We start from the raw sequence: 15908 nt of genomic DNA, 5'->3' as shown, positions 1-15908 counted from the left end.
GGAGAAGTGGCAAATGTTGTTCCATTCAAGCAAATGTGTGGTGATGATTTGGGGAAGTCTAATTCCAGAGCCAAGTATACAGTAAACGGAACAGCCTTGGGTAAACTTTATGAGAAGAGAGATCTGGGAGTTCAGGTCCTTTGTACCCTGCAGTTGACTGCACAGGTGGATAGAGTGGTCAAGAAGGCATATGGCATGCTTGCCTTCACCGGATAGGGCATTGAGTATAAGAGCAGGCAAGCCCTGCTAAAATTGTACAAGAGTTTGTTTCGGCCGCGTTTAGAATACTCTGTACAGTTCTGGTCGCTAAATTATCAAAATTATGTGGATGTTTAGGAGAGAATGCGGAGAAGGTTTACGCAGATGCTGCCTGGTATAGAAGATGCAAGCTCTGAAGAGAGGTTGAGTAGGTTACTTCTGCTTTCATTAGAAAAAACGAGATTGAGGGGAACTGATTGAAGTCTACAATATCATGAAGGGTACAGACAGGGTGGATAGAGATAAGCTTTTTCCCAAGATGAGGGATTCAATAATGAGAGATCACGCGTTCAATGAGAGAGGTGAAACGTTTAAGGGAGATAGACATGGAAAGTATTTTACACAGAGGGTGGTAGGTGCTGGAATGCGTTGCCAGCAGAGGTAGTAGAGGCAGGCATGGTAGATTCATTTCAGGTACGCCTGGACCGATGCATGAGTAAGTGAGAAGCAGAGGGATACGGATGCTTAGAAATTTGGCGACATGTTTAGATAGTTGATTTGGATCGGCTCAGGCTCGGCTGTCCAAAGAGCCTGTTCCTGGGCTGCACATTTTCTGTATTCTTTGTTCTTCTTTGTTCACTGCACTACCAACTGTGGGTTACAGGTGAAGTAGTGTTACTTCTGCAGTCATAATTACTTATGCAAGGTAAATGAACTCACACCAGTGTCCAATTGTTTCAACCAAGAGCTGAGTCAACAAGAATGTGAAGGAAATATATAATTGTTTTCATATTAGCTAAAATGTGCATACAAGAATGAAAGGTGTCTGCAGACAATGGTAGATGGTACAGACAAATAGATAAGGTGCTGTGAGGATGTCGGTTAAGCTAGAAATGCTTATACAAGCAGTAGTTATAAGTATTTGTTTCCCATTTCTGCAAAAATAAAAAAAACAAACCCCAATTAAAAGGTAGTAAGGTTCAATATGGTTGGGGTAAGGGAGGGAATGTCACAAGTGGGGGAAATAGATCGCAGTGAAGGAGGACATACCGAACAGTTGACTACAGCCAAGATGTGGTGAAAAGGCCAAGTCAAACCTGTACTTTGTTATGCCCAAGGCCGGATAAGGCAAGAGAGAAACAATAGTAATGGGTACCGGGTTTGGAATAGTGAATCCTATGTACTTGCTAAACTCTGCGAGTCGATTTCAGGAACTACGCTTGAAAGCATGTAATAAACATACTGATTGCTTCAGATCTTGTCTCGCACTGAAATTATTGAAGTGAGTGGGCTTAGTTTCATATAATTGGGGGATCGTCCGGGATATTCTTCCATCGCCGGGGGAAGTAGCTGGCCCTGGACACTGGGAAGATGCCTCCCATTCACAATTGAGGAGCGGTTTCTTGTCCCGGTTTTGTCCGCTCCCTTGGGAGACTGGTACGAATCCCACAAGAGAGACATCTGAATCAGACAGTCAAAGAAGGTCAATAAAAAGTATAGAAAAAAAGGGGCCAGCCAACCCTGTGCACAGACCAACGTCAGAAAACTGACATTTAAGTATTAACTTGGTGGCCGGGAAAAGGGATGTTTAATCGCTGAGGGACTGGTGAGGGCCCCGAGAAATGGGGGTGGGGGGGTGGGTGGGGGGTGGGGGGGAGGGGGGGGGGGTAGGCAGAGTAAGTCGAACTGTCACGGAGTAAAGAAAGAAAAAGTCCCTGGTAACATTCCTCCTGAAAGTCCGTTGGGGAGGATGTTGAGAGAATGGACAAGTGACACTTGTACAAGGGAAAAAGATAAAAAGAAAATGATTGAATATTGTTGTTTAGTATGGACCAAAGAACCAATCCTTCATCCAGCTGTCTTCTGGCCAAAGTATGATTCGGTTGAGGATTGGGTATGTCGATATTTAGATTTGCATGTGAATAAATAACAAACTTTTAGTGAAGAAGAGGTGGACTATGCATCCTGTTGGAAGGGAAGTTTGGGAATGATGGTAGTAAAGACAAATGATTCCCTCTGCCCCTCCCCCCCCCCCCCCCCAGTCCCTGGGATCCTTTTGATTGTTTGCACTCCCTCCCCCCGTACCATAAAATCAGATTAGGTGAAAATGGGGGAGGAGGAGAGACAGACAGACAGGGACAGGGAACGGATGACCCACAAGAGGAGAACGAAGGGGCGGTGGACGGGGATGTTGTTGTTCCCGATCCTCAATCCGCACCAAAAGGAAGGGAAGATAAAGTAGATGTAGAGGAGGCCTCTGGAGTAACTAAACGAAAGCCTAAGGGGGAAAAACAAAAACAAAAAAGGGGAAGAATATAAAGACTTATCCCCTTTGGGAGGTACCAATAGGGGACAAAGAGATTGGGTTTGTAAGTGCCCCCCTCACCAGTGGGGAGGTCAGAACATTTAAAAAGGAGATGAAGGTCCTGGTTGAGGATCCGGGAGGGCTGTCTGATCAAATTGATCAATTCCTGGGGCCCAATCTGTATACGTGGGCTGAGTTAATGTCTATTTTGAATGTACTATTTACTAGGGAAGAAAGGGGACTTATATCAGGAGCAGCCATTAAAATATGGGACAGGGAACTTCCCATTGGGATGGGGATACTGGACAGGAAGAGACGGAGGTTCCCCTCAGAGACACACAGTGGTAAAATCAAAACCCGGAGCATAGGGAAGAAATGATGGAATTGAAAGGCCTGATTCTAAAAGGAATAAGAGAGGCAGTTCCGAAGTCGCAGAATTTGACTAAAGCTTTTGAAGTTAAAGAGGAGAAAGATGAGACACCCCCAGCTTTCTTGCAAAGATTAAGAGACTCAATGCGGAAATATTCTGGAATGAACCCTGAGGACCCAGTGGCACAGGGTCTTTTGAAAATATATTTTGTGCCAAATGCATGGCCAGACACAGAGAAAGATACTGAAGATAGAAGGGAGGAGTGAAACACCATTAGATGAATTGTTAAGAGAGACACAGAAAGTGTTTGCAAAGAGAGAGGATGAAAGACAAAAACAGAAGGCAAAAATGATGGTAGCTACGATTGATGATGTAGTTAAGAAAAGAATGGAACCAATAGTGAGCAACCGGAGCAGCGGGTGGCAGCATGTAGGACAGAGAGGAAGAGGGAGAGGGAGAGGACAAGGGGGAGCATTTGATAGAGGGTTCGGGTGACAGGGGCAGAGATGGAAGTCTCCACAGGCAGAATGATGTTATTGCAGAAACTCGGGCATTTTAAGCGGGAGTGTCCTGATCTACAAAGGGTAGAAACGGCAATTCCGCTTATGAATTTTGATGAAGAATAGGGGTGTCAGGGGTTCGTGCCCCCGGGGAGCCACGAGGAACTGTTGATAAACTTGAAAGTGGGACCCTGTGGGGAAGAGGTAGTCTTCATAGAAGATACGGGGGCAGCACGGTCATCACTGAATTTTAAACCAAAGACAGTCGGAATGTCAACACGGTCAATTACTGTTTCCGGGGTAAAAGGGGAAGGATTTCCTGTCAAAGTATTTGAACCTATGATGATCGAAGGTCTGAAGGATACAGTCACAGGGGAACTGTTGTATATCCCTGATATAGGAAGTAACTAACTAGGCAGAGTTTTAATTACCCTCTTAGGACTGGAGATTTGAATTCAGGAAAAAGAATTAGTTGTACAAATGGCAATGTTGACAGAAGATGTGGAGAGAGAGGTAGACTCTATTATATGGGCGAGAGAAGGGAATCGTGGAAAAATACAGATCCGTCCCCTAGAAATAAGTTTAAAAAGGAAAGGGGACGTTGTTTATGAGCAACAATATCCTATTTCCATAGAAGGTAAACGAGGACTGCAGCCAGTAATTGAGGGGCTAGAGATTGACTGTTGGAGCCATGTATGTCTCCTTATAATATCCTAATTCTACCAGTGCGAAATCCGATGGAACTTATCGACTGGTGTAAGATTTGAGAACATTGAATTGAATAGAACAGGTCAGGCACCCAGTGGTGCCAAATACGTTATTAAGTAAGATCCCTCATGACAACAAATGGTTTAGTGTGATAGATTTAAAGGATGCCTTTTGGGCTTGTCCCTTGGCGGAGGAAAGTAGGAATTTTTTGCCTTTGAATGGGAAGATCCCAAGACAGAACGGAAAGAGCAATACCGGTGGACTGTGCTCCCCCAGGGGTTTACGCAATCCCCGAATTTATTTGTACAGATGCTAGAACAAATATTGGAGAAATTTAGCAGCCCCAAGGGGACGACCCTGTTGCAGTATGTAGACGACCTCTTAGTATCAGGAATAAGAAGAGAAAGAGTAGTAGAAGCCACTAACAAATTATTGCAATTTCTGGGCCTGCGAGTATCTAAAAAACAAATACAATATGTGGAGCGAGAAGTGAAATACTTGAGACATTTAGTTAGTGAGGGAAAGCGAAAGGTAAGCCTGGAACGGTTAAAGGGAATAGTGGGGATTCCACGGCTCAGGACCAAACGGGAATTACGTAATTTATTGGGTTTAACGAGATATTGCAGATTGTGGATTGATTCTTCTGTTCAAAAGAGGAATAAATTATATTTCAAACTATTAGAGGAGGAACCAAAGTGTCTGAGTTGGGAAGAAGAGGAAAATGAAGTATTTAAGAATTCAAAAGTGATCTAATCCATGCCCCCATGTTAACCTTACCTTCTCGAGATAAACCTTACCATCTCTTTGCTACCGTAGATAAGGGAGCGGCTTTGGGAGTATTAACCCAGAGGTGGGGAGGAATGAGACAGCCAGTAGCATATCTTTCGAAGCTATTGGATCCAGTATCCCGGGGGTGGCCTGAGTGTGTGCAGGCCGTGGCTGCCACTGCACTGTTGGTGGAGCAAAGCAGGAAGCTTACATTTGGGGGAGTCCTAATAGTAAGTACCCCACACCAAGTGAGAATGATCCTAAACCAAAAAGCTGGGCGATGGTTGACAGACTTGCGGGTTCTGAAATATGAGGCAATATTAATACAAAAGGATGATTTAGTGTTGGTCACGGACAATTGTTTAAATCCAGCTGCCTTTCTTTGGAAAGGGGAAGGAGAATATCCTCAGAATCCAGAGCACGACTGCCTTGACATTATAGAATACCAAACTAAGGTCCGCATGGACCTGAGAGGTGTTCCGCTTCATGTAGGATCCTGACTTTTTATAGATGGATAACCCCGGGTGACTGAAGGGAAAAAACATAATGGGTATGCAGTCGGAGACGGGACAAACGGTTGTGTGGTGGAGGCAGGAAGGTTGCCAAATGGGTGGTCAGCTCAGACCTGCGAACTCTATGCATTGGAAAGCGCCGTTAGGGCATTAGAAAATAAAGAGGTAGCAGCATACAGTGACTCTAAATATGCATTTGGTGTTGTGCACACTTTTGGAAAGATATGGCAGGAAAGAGGACTGATCAATAGCCGGGGGAAGGAATTAGCAAATGAGGAGTTGATTAAACGGGTCTTGGAGTCCCTATTACTCCCCCCCCCCCCCCCCCCCGAGAAATAGCGGTAGTGCATGTAAATGGTCATCAGAAAGGAAATGAACCAGAAGTTAGGGGGAATAGATTAGCAAATGAAGTGGCTAGGGAAGCTGCCCTGAACCCACAAGGGGTGCTGATTCATTCCCTAATACCTATTGTCCCTGATCCCCGGAAGCTCCTATATTTACTGAACGAAAAGAAAAATAATTGAAAGATTTTGGGGCTGCAAAAAACAGCAAACGGGCATTGATGGATGCTACCTGATGGACGGGAAATGTTAAGCAAAATGATGATGCGAGAAATTATGCTGTCCTACATCAAGGCAGCCATTGGGGAGAACAAGAAATGTGTGATTTAGACCTTAGGGAATATGGATGTAAAGGGATATATACAATTGCTAAACAAATATGTGAGGAATGTATAATATGCAGAAAGGTAAATAAGAAAGTCTTGAGAAAATAGACCCCGGGAGGAAGAGACCCAGGATTCAGACCCTTCCAGAGTATACAAGTAGTTTATACTGAACTACCCAGAGTAGGAAGACTAAAATATATGCTGGTCATAGTAGATCAACTATCTGGTTGGGTTGAGGGATACCTCCTAGCTACCGCCACTGCGAGTGTGGTGTCTGAAACAATATTAGAGCACATAATTCCCCGATATGGGCCAGTGAACGGTATAGAATCCGACCAAGGAACTCATTTTGCCTCTAAAGTGTTACAGGAGATAATGAAAAGGTTGGGAATTTCCTGGGAGTTCTATGCTCCATGGAACCCACCATCATCAGGAAGGGTTGAGAGAATGAACCAAACACTCAAACGACAGCTCTCTAAATTGATAATAGAAACCAGACTCCCTTGGACCAAATGTTTACCGATAACTCTCTTGCGAGTATGAACAGCCCCAAGGAAAGATTTGGGACTATCCCCTATGAAATCATATTTGGATTACCTTACCTGGGAACGAACGGAGAATTGACAATTCCCGAAACTAAAGACTTGTTCTAAATAAATATATACTGGGCTTGTCCGCCTCTTTGTCTCTCCTCAGGAAACAGAGTTTATTGGCACAGACTCCGCCCCTTGAATTCACCGTTCATCCCATGCGGCCAGGAGATTGGGTCGTGGCAAAATCATGGACAGAGACTAAATTGCAGCCGGATGGGATGAGCCGTATCAGGATCCTTTGATTACCGAAACGACAATAAGGACAGCGGAGAAAGGCTGGACTCACTACACTCGGCCAGTGAAATCTCCAGTTGAGGAAGAAGTCTGGACAGCCGAATGAACGCAAGACGTGCTGAAACTCAGGCTGAAGAGACTTAGAGTAACTGATTATACAGTGGCGACGCGAGCGCGGGATTATTTCTGTAGGATTGTGTATTAAGTTTTTCTGTGCTTCAGCACAATTTTTAGAATGTTGGGGATGCTTAGAGTTATGATGCTAGCTCTCTTAGTAATGGGATTTTGTCAAATATTATTTTCATATGTGTTATTAACGGTCTCTGAGTCTGATAATCCGCAAGTAATAGACCTGATGCATGTAGTTTAGTAAATTGTGGGGATGCAGATAATCTGAGACAGTACCGCAGCTCAGAGATACATCTTAAGTCCTTTGGGGATGGTACTTGGTATAATAGTCTTGTCACAATACACAGGGCCACTTCCGATCACCTCTCGATTGTCCCGATAAAGAGCGTAACCCAATATACCTAATGATAAAGAAAACCACATGGCACAAAGCAATTCTCGGGGTGGGGGTGGGGCACCTATGAGATACAATTCGATGAAAGATTTGGGACAGAAATGTAAGCAAACGGGAAGGATTTCTAGGGCTGTTGTTTTCAAATTAGTGTAAGACAGGGAAAACCGGCAGAACTAATGGATACTGAGCTGAAAATGTGTTGCTGGAAAAGCGCAGCAGGTCAGGCAGCATCCAAGGAACAGGAGAATCGACGTTTCGGGCATAAGCCCTTCTTCAGGAATCGGGCAGAAACCCTTCTTCAGAACTATTGGATAATAAGATACAACCTTTCACCCCTCCCGATGATCCTGAACTAGTAAACATTATAGAGATAACGGACTTGAAACAGACTATCGAAATAGAAACTGGGTATGAGGATGCAAACGCCTGGTTTGAATGGGTAAAGTATACTGTAAAAAGTCTGAACAAGAGCAATTGTTATGCATGTGCCTCCGGTAGGCCAGTGACCCAGGTGGTTCCCTTTCCGCTCGGGTGTAAGCGAGACAGGAAGGGCTTGAAATGTATAATAGCCCTGTAACAGGATAAGACTGCATGGAATGATAGGAATTGTACCTCCCTATCTCTGATGTTCGCTCCCTTGGAGAAGAAAGATTCAAAAGGCCCCCTACTTTTTCAGCTGCAGTCGGAGATCACACGACGTGTGTGCATAGACGAGATACAAGTCAGTCTAGAGATTTGGGGGAGCTGAAAGTATGTTCAGAGATTAAGAATGTTACCGAAACGGAGAAGGGAGGGAACTACTCAGCATCAAAGGTTCCCCGAGCGGATCTGTGGTGGTACTGTGGAGGCAAAATATTGAGACCCACCCTACCACCGGATTGGAGAGGGATATGTGCACTTGTATAATTGGTAATTTCATTTACCCTGGCATTTGAGAAGGAAAAGATAGTAGGGAAAAAGGGAAGGGATAAGAGATCACTGTTAGACACTTCATTCGATGACAGGATTTATCTCGATTCTGTAGGAGTCCCTAGGAGGGTACCTGATGAGTTCAAGGCTCGTAACCAAATTGCAGCAGGCTTTGAGTCAGCTTTCTTTTGGTAGGCAACAATTAATAAAAATGTACATTAGATAAATTACATTTTCTATAATCAACAGCGATTTATAAATTATACAAGAGATGTGGTTAAAGGAATATCAGAACAGCTTGATGCGACAAGTAGGATGGCATGGGAAAACAGAATGACCCTTGATATGATTTTAGCGGAAAAGTGTGTGTGTGATGTTAGGAGGAAGCTGTTGTACCATTATTCCTAATAACACTGCACCTGATGGTTCAATTACTCAGGCCTTAAGGGGATTGACTACCTTAGCAGAGGAGCTGGCTGAGAATTCAGGAGTAGATACATCTCTCACGGGATGGCGTGAATCATGGTTTGGAAAATGGAAGGGGGTGGTGGTTTCCATCCTTACTTCCCTGATAGTAGTAGCCGGGGTATTGGTAGCCATTGGCTGCTGTATCATGCCCTATATACGAGGACTCACCCAAAGACTGATTCAGACAGCCTTAGTAAAACAGATACCCCTAAAATGGAATCAGGCAGAGGAACTTTGTCGATTAAATAATGAGGGGATGAGTGAGACCAAGATGGATGAAATCTCCAGAATTTTGGGGGCAATGCTTAAAAGAAAAATGCAGAAAATAACAAATGGTAATTAAAGAAAAAGGGGGAAATTTTGGGATATAGGTAAAGTAGTGTCACTTCTGCAATCATAATTATTTATGCAAGGTTTATGCACTCACACCAGTGTATAATTGCTTCAACCAAGAGCTGAGTCAACAAGAATGAAAACTATGTGAAGGAAATATATAATTGTTTTTGTATTAGCTAAAATGTGCTTACAAGAATGAAACGTGCCTGCAAGCAATGGTAGATGTTACAGACAAGGAGATAAGGTGCTGTGAGGATGTAGGTTAAGCCAGATATGCTTGAACAAGCAGTAGTTATAAACATCTGTTTCCCACTTTTGCAAAAACACAAAAACAAACCCCAATTAAAAGGTCATAAGGATCAATATGGTTGGGGAAAGGGAGGAAATGTCACAGGTGGGGGATTAAGATAATAGTGATGGAGGATATACCTAACAATGGACCACAGCAGGATGTGATGAAATGACCAAGTAAAACTTGTACGTTATTATGTACAAGGCCGGATAAGGCAAGTGAGAAAGAATAGTAATGGGCACCGGGTTTGGAGTAGTGAGTCCTATATAAGGTATGTATTTGCTAAACTCTGCGTGCCTTATTCCAGGCACCACGCTTGCAAGCATCTAATAAACAAACTGATTGCTTCAGATCTTGTCTTGGGCTGAAATTATTGAAGTGAGTGAGCTTTGTTTCTCACAGTCTGTAATTTAAATTTACTGTGTTTTCTATTCTCTCAAGTTCTCATATTAATTGCTCCTCGTTTTCTTCATAACTTTGAGACAAATCTCAAAATTCCGGGCACAATAAAAGCGATATGAATTTTAAATTAGTATCTGATAAGAGAACCAATGAACAGCTACATAGACCTCTTGAACATGGGGTTGGGCATTAAGAACAGAGGATCAGTGGTTAGCACTCGTGTCTTACAATGTTATACACTTGGGTTTGATTCCATCCTTGGCCACATGTTTGTGTGGAGTTTGCATGTTCTGGTTTTCTCCCACAATCCAAAAATGTGCAGGTTAGGTACATTGGCCATGCTAAGCTGCACGTTCTGTTCAGGGATGTGTAGGTTATGTGCATTTGTCAGGGGTAAATGTCCAGTAATCTGAGAGCAGAATGGTGCTGAGTGGATTATTCTTTGGAACGTCAGTGTAGACTTGTTGGGCCAAATGGCCTGTTTCCACACAGTAGGGATTCCATAAACGTAGAATTGTGTTTCGCTAAACATAACTGACAATTTTTTTAATGTTGCATTTAAAACTTATCTTTGACTGTCAATTGTCAATCTTGTAAAATATCTCAATTCTACTGAAATCAATGTTCAAACAAAACACTGCACATAAAGCCACACAAAGATCTTCATGACCATCGAATTACTGTTCAGTGGAATAATCACAGTAAAATTTTGTTGTTTCTGAGATCAATCCCCACTATCACAGTAAGGATCTGGTTATCATTCCCTTCAATAAATGCAATCGTTGTCCTCTGGTATTTCAGTTCAGTCGTTACACACCACACTGGCTGTTCAAAGCATGGTTATTCTTTATTATGAAGGGCCAAGGGTTCTAACGGCAAGAGATGTTGTTCGATCTTATGTGTTGCACGTTCTCAAACAAGTTTTCACTATAAATATTGCAAAAAATGTGTTTATTTGGTCTTGTTCAACTGCTGATCCTAACATTTTCAGTTCATGTTCATTAAGCATATTTGGAGAAAGTGAGGAAAGCTGTGGTGTTGGAGAAGTGCAGGCACATTCAAAGAGCAGGAGTATCGAAAAGATTCCTGATGAAGGGCTTCTGCCCAAAACGTCGATTCTGCTTCTCCTTGAATGCTGCCTGACCTGCTGTGCTTTACCGGCACCACGCTCTTGCCATTAGAAATATTTGAATGAATATTCAGAGACAATACCAGAAGTTACCTCTGTCAATTTAATTTACTGTGCTTTCTATTCACTGAAGTTTTCATGTTAATTGCTCCTCTTTTTCTTCTTAAATCTGATACAAATTTCAAATAAAGAACACATTAAAATTCACATGAATTATACATTTACATTCGCGACAAGAAAACCAATGGAAGGCGATATAGAATTCTTGAACACCCTACACATTTGAATGAAAAAGCAATTCCTTCTAAAAAATGTTTCCCTGTCTATATCTTTTTCTCAATTGAATAATCCTGCAAATAGTTTATAATTGTCAGTTGATCTCTCTGAATGAATGCCTAATCAATGTCAATGTAACAGCTGAAACATTAATAACAGATTGATAACTGGGTGTTAAAGACCTTATTTGGAGCCAACAAATGTTTGGTATTTACTAGAATTCCACCAGAAAACATTCTTGAATCATAGTACAAGTGAGATTTGAGAGAGATGTGCAAACCTTATTTTTTAAATGAACAAACTCCAATATTTTCAAAGCATTTCAATCTTACGGTCAAAATGAACAGGTGAATGGAAAAATAAAAACAAGTTTCTGACAATTCATAAACTGAACAACAATCACAAATTCACTTTGATCAAAGGACAGAGGAATATTTAGATGAATCACAACATTTGGTTACAAAGTAGGTAATCAGCTGACTGACAAGTAATAGGTGGTAGCATTTGTTAGTTTACTGAAGAAGATATCAACTTTATTTCCAATTTATAGCACGAGAGAATAATGTTTAATGTGTTTCAATTTTTTGGACTTGCCCCTTTGCAACAAAAAAAGATCAATCTCATTACTTCGACATCGTAATCTTTAATTCTGCAACATTTTCAAATATTCTCCAGGAACGTATAAGCAACAGAATTAGATACAGGTATCCCCAGTATCCGAAAATAGAGCATTATTATGAAACCTTACATAAACTGAAAAGGCATAGATCGAAGAAGCATTAATTTATATGGGAAACACCTCCCCTTTTTTCATAAAAGTGAAAATCCTCTTCAGATTTCTTTCAGTTAGAGAAAACAGGGACAGATGTAAGTCTTTTGTAAAAGCAAAGTGGCTAAAGCGAATTTTCCAACACATATTTCTTGGTAACCTGACACAAATAAGTATCAGATTTTGTGATTATTGATATAATAGATAAAAGCAGATCTAATGTTGGATTGAAAAGCAATTCAGTCTGTGCTTAGGTACTCTCTAATCACCATTCAGATAGCTCTTGATATATTTCTGGTGAAGGTGTGATTTGAAACCTTCCCTCGGGTCGAGTAATAGAGACAATGCCACAGCTCCACAGGCTCCTTTCATAATTTTCCCACTTAGGACGGCAGGACTGCAATATTATGTTTAAAGTGGTTACACAAATGAAAACTAATCAGCTGTTTATTGTAGTAATTCGAATGGGAATTAATTAGGTACTTTCTGTGTGTAATGGACTGGAAATTAAACAATATTTTACAATAACAATAGAATAAATGAATGATAGTCTTAAATGAAGAGGAATCTCATGACAATTCTTTCATAGACACATTGACAAATCTGCGTGATCATTGTACTTTAATTTTAAAAATGCATCAGTCATTCAATATGAATATTCAGCCGAAGACAAGTTCCCTTCCTTTCAACAATGTACAACTTCCACAATTTCAAAATGAACAGTCACTGATAAAGGAAGGAACAAGCAGATGTTAATTCTATTTTCTTCACATAAACGTGTGATTAATTTAAGTAAGTTTCATATATGTAAAAAGGAAACTCTTATTGTGGTTCAAAATACAATAAATGTTAGCATGAAGTGAAATGTAATCATATCAATTCAACTGTGTTTTCTCAGTTAAAATACCGTTCAATATTCAAAGTAGTCGAGTGATTGTACACTGCAATATCTTTACATTAATTCAGTGCTGAGACATAATTCCACATTTATACCCCTTATAGTGAAGCAAACTTATGCCAGGAGTCAGAGGAGGTAGGGGAGGTCCTTAATGAGTACTTTGCTTCAGTATTCACGAGTGAGTGGGACCTCGTTCCTTGTGAGGACAACATGAAATAGGCTGATATGGTCGAACAGGTTGATGCTAAGGCGGAGAATGTGCTGAAAATATTTAAAAATCATGGGGATAGATAAGTCCCCTGGGCCAGAAAGGATATAACTTAGGTTGTTATGAGAAGGGAGGCAAGTGATTACTGTGTTTTGGCAATGATCTTTGCATCCTCACTGTCCACTGGAGTCATACCAGATGATTGGAGAGTGGCAAACGTTATTCTCTCATTCAAGAAAGGCAATTGAGATAATCCTGGGAATCATTGATGAGTCGGTCTTACATCAGTTGTGGGCAAATGTTTGGAGAGAATTCTGAGAGACAGGATTATTTGGAAAAGCATAGATTCATTAGAAATGGTCAGCATGGCTTTGTGAGCGGCAGGTTATGCCTCACAAGCATGTGAGGTTGTGGCAAACACATTGGTGAGGACAGAGTAGTGGATGTGGTGTATAAGGACTTTAGCAAGGTGTTTGATATGGTTCCCCATGGTCGGCTTATTTAGAAAGTAATGAGGCATGGGTTATAGGGAAACCCGCCTGGTTAGATAATAAATTGGCTGACCCATAGAAGACAGGGTGAGATTAAATGGATAGTTTTCAGCTTGGAGCACGGTGACCAATGGTGTTCTGAAGGGATTAGTTCTGGGACCTCTGCTCTTTGTGATTTGTGAAGTTATTAATTTTGGAATATCAAATTTGAATGCATATTTTCAGATTAAATGCAGAATTCTTGACAATATGGAGGAACAGAGTGATCGTGGGGTGCACGTCCATACATCCCTTATAGCTGACATCCAAGGTGATAGGGTTCTTAAGATGGTGCATAATGTGTTGGCTTTCATTAGCAGGGAGATTGAGTTTAAGAGCCACGAGGTTATGCTGCAGCTCGATGGATCCCTGGTGAGACTACACTTGGAATATTGTGTTCTGTTCTGATCACCTCATTAGACATAGGATGCAAAAGCTTTAGAGAAGGTGCAGATGAGATTTATCAAGATGTTGCCTGGACTGGAAGGCATGTCTTATGAATAAAGGTTGACAGAGCTGGGACTTTGTTCATTGCAGTGAAAGAGGATGATAGTTTACTTGATAGCTTTGTGTAAGATGATGAGAGGCATAGGTAGAGTGGACAATGAAAGACTTTTCCCCAAAAAGTGGCATATTTTTAAGATGAACGGGGGAAGTTGTGGGGAGATGTCAGAGACAGTTTCTTTATCGATAGTGGTGAGTGTGTGGAATGCACTGCCAGTGGTGGTAGTAGATTCAGATCCATCAGGGACATCGAAGCGACTCTTGGATAGGCACATGGATGATAATAACTGAAGGGCATGTTGGTTAGTTTGATCTTAGAGTAGGATAAAAGGTCGGAACAACATCGTGGCCAAAGGGCCTGTACTGTGCTGTACTGTTCTATATTCTATGGACTGAAATGAACAATGATTATATATTAGCAACATATAGATTTTCAAAATTCTATTAGCATACTTAAGAATAATGATAACTGTCATCTTGCTATTTGACTGTGCTTTCTGCAAAAATGAACAGGAATTGTTGCAGGGAAAGCAATTAGGTTTTTCTAAATTTACAAGGCTGGGATGACAGATCATTCAAATGAGGAAAAGTCATATTTTTAACAGTGCGCGTTGCATCAGAAATAATGGATTCTTTTGTAGGTGTGTTGATTGGAAATAAAATGGATTTTTATATTACTGTATAGGTACAAGGGAAGATTGGATTAAATTCAAATATAAACTTCACTGTAGTTTTTAGCAAGACTAAACTAAAGTATACTATAATTATTGTCATGCAAATGCCTTAACAATTACTCTTAGATTCCTGAAAAAGGATATATCGTACCATTTTTCAAACAGTCAATAAATTAAATTGTGAACCTCAGTGTACTTGTTACCCAGACCAATTATTATGCAATTATTGTAATGGTAATGACTTGATAGCTAATGCTAAAACCTAAACAGGTAAATTGGTTCAATACTTTGTCAGCATGTTGCTCTGAAATTGATTGGATATTTATTAAGATCGGTAAACTGAGGGACAAAATATAATAGCTCGCTTGATAGAATTGAAGGAAAAAATGAGACAGTGCTTGTTGAACAGGATTGTTTTTGTTTAAAAATGCAGTTGATGCAAGAATAATATATTTTCCTCCATTGGTTTTCTTGTAGAGACATGTTTTTTTTTAATTGTCATGATTCAAGGTTGAGACACTTGCGTCAGAGTCTGCAAATGGGAGAGTGAGAGAGAAATAATTTTTTTAAAAAGCAGAAAGGAAAGGAACTGCCGAGCAGAGGAGCTCCAACTGTAGTGTCTCACCCTGCCAACATCTTATTGGGTGAGCTGGAACGCAGACGAGTCAAGCAACAAGCTGACACAGTCATACGCACAGAATTATAGCTTACAATGTCCTAGACACCATCGTCACCATCTCTGTATGTCCTGTCCAACCAGCAGGACATGGATGTAACTGAAATGCTGGAAATTGCAGGGTTATGGACTAAGATCTGCAGAATGTGATTAATGTGATTTATTTGACATTTCTCCAGAATATTAAACTCCAGTCCAATTTGAAAAGTTACTATCGTCATCAGACTTGAACTACAAATGTCAGAAAAAAAATATCAGAAAGTTACAGCACACTTGACCAATCCTGGGTATATGTTGACTATAATAGAACTCCCCAGGCTTTACAGCTTCTTGTACTCACCATTGAGAGTAAAAATTTCAGACTGAACTCTGCCCTCTATGCTTTTATAATCTGTTTTTTAACATATTTCTTTGGCAGCTGCACATCTTTCCTTGTTTTTTTCCCAGCTCAAACTCCAT

This window comes from Chiloscyllium plagiosum, unplaced genomic scaffold (genome assembly GCF_037043375.1).
Source record: "Chiloscyllium plagiosum isolate Xiang-an unplaced genomic scaffold, Cpla_swu_hap1 HiC_scaffold_48, whole genome shotgun sequence".
NCBI lineage: Eukaryota > Metazoa > Chordata > Chondrichthyes > Orectolobiformes > Hemiscylliidae > Chiloscyllium > Chiloscyllium plagiosum.
This window is presented reverse-complemented; position numbering follows the sequence as displayed.